Below are 2,152 nucleotides of genomic sequence, written 5' to 3'. Positions count from 1 at the left end.
GGCGGACCTCGCCGGACCTTTCCAAACGCCTGACTCGTCGCTCAGGTCACCCATTGAGGTGCAGCCCCCAAGCTTCCAGTGAGGAGCTGCGTGGCCCCGCTCCGGCCGGGCTCAGCACATCCGCTCCGTCGGCCCCCGCGGACCTCGGCTGCTTGACTAAGAGAGGTCCTTTGGTCCCTGCGGGTCCGCCCCCTAAGGAGCTGGCTGCCGGCGGGTGACACCCCAGCGGCGTCCGCGACCGGGACAGCCGAGCCCGGCGCCCGCACTGGTCTCCGCAGCAGCGGCGATCTCACCCGAGAGCGCGAAAGTCCGTGCGAACCCAAGTGAAATCCCCCCGCTTCTCCCCTGCAGACGAATAAAACCCAAACCTCTCAACAAAAACGGCCAGACTACTGGGGATCTGGCCCGGTCCACGCATCCCTCCTCTCCCACGGCCTGCCCTGGTTCTGCTGGCTCCAGGCCGGGCACTTGAACTTGCTAATCCAGTCCCGCCAGCAACACCCTCCTCCCTGTCAGAGCCGGCTCCTGTAGACCCAAGCGGAGACAGATCCTCACTCCCTTTCAGTCACCCTCCCACCCGGCCAGGTCTGCAACGTCCCTGTCAGTCCCAGGTCATCCCCCTCTGGAAAGTCATTTCTACCGTCTAGCGAATTAAGTATTACTTAAATGTCTGCCCGAATATATAAACATACCCATATGATCCGCCTCCTTTCCAACCTAAATGAGTTTTCCCTTATTTTTTTTTTAAGATTTATTTATTTATGCATACAGAACTGGGGTACAGGCCAGAGGGGCAGGGGCAGTGAGAAGATTCACCAGAGAGCAGGCAGATCCAAGTACACTGCTGAGGGGGGCAGTGGGCGTGTCAGGAGAGGTCTGCAGTGCCTTGTGGGTCACCTTCTGGGCAGGGATCTAACTCTCAGGGAAGCAGCTGCTGCTCACTTGCAATGCGGCATCCTAACCCGCTGTGCCAACAAGGTGGGCCCCGAGTTTTCCCTTTTTTAAGTGCAAAGACATCCTCAAACAGCCATGTCAGGCTAAGTTATATGCCATTTGGAAATTTTGTGTTAATCTTCCAAAGCTGATTGCGCTAACTGCCATAGTCTCTTTGAATCACTGCCATTAATCAGTGAATTTCCTTTGCTTTGACAAAAGGTGATTCTCCACTCCTATTGGATGTAATCACTGGTATCCATAGTCAAATCAAGGACACAAAGGGAGAGGAGTGTAATGTCCCTGGGGAACACAACTGGTGGAACTTGAGGGGAGAATTTATGTCATTAGCTATGTGTTTAATGTGAACTGTGAAAAAACAGAATCGGGTTTATAGCTTTGGACTGAAAGACTGCACACTTTCTCTGGATGGAAACTCAGGATACTCTGGAGGAGGTAGGAATTCAACCAGAAAGTTGTTAAGGAGGGAAGAATCACTTTCTAAAATTAGGCTGATGGATGGAACACAAGGTCCATCTGGAATAATGACCTGACATATCAGGCCACCAAGTAAAGTACTAGAGGCTTGCTGTGAGGCCCTGACAGGGCTGGGACAGAAGCAAACTGTCCCTGGCACTCTCTGTCCCCTGTCTCTGTCGCAGCACTAAGGTCTGTGAGTCTCAACTGGGAAAAACCAGTTTCATTACTAACCAGCTTATTTCTGGTTTTCCATTCATTGTGATACCTGTAACTACTAGTCATATGTGTCGTTGGTAAACTGAAAACTAACGTAAGGGTCTGCTTTTGCTGAGTGCGAGGTCCTGGGCACTGGTTCCCAGGGGCTCACGTTCAGTCCAGGGTTTGCCTTTCTCCCTGTACTTCCCCATCAGTTGCCTTATAGGCCATTTTTAAAGGCATTAATACATTTTCAGTCCTTTCTTTGGAACACTGGAAATAAATAAACACCTATTCGGCAGGAATATATTAAAAAGTTAAGAAAACGGTGGGCTCTATGGTACAGATGACATCTGTGGGCCAGAATGCCGATGCCAGGGATTTGGGGGTGAAGTTTCTAACTGTGCTTATTTACCATTGTTCCTCCAGAGTGTTTTGTCATGTCTGCCCAGGGGTGAGCGTGCCCACCCTGCATGGCTGCAAGCATCTGGAGATGTGAGTTAAATTCATAGAGCACTGAAGGAAATTTTCTATAGAAATAAAG

This window comes from Condylura cristata, unplaced genomic scaffold (genome assembly GCF_000260355.1).
Source record: "Condylura cristata isolate star-nosed mole 26May11 unplaced genomic scaffold, ConCri1.0 scaffold00029, whole genome shotgun sequence".
Classification (NCBI taxonomy): Eukaryota; Metazoa; Chordata; class Mammalia; order Eulipotyphla; family Talpidae; genus Condylura; species Condylura cristata.
Note: the sequence above shows the minus strand (reverse complement) of the source record.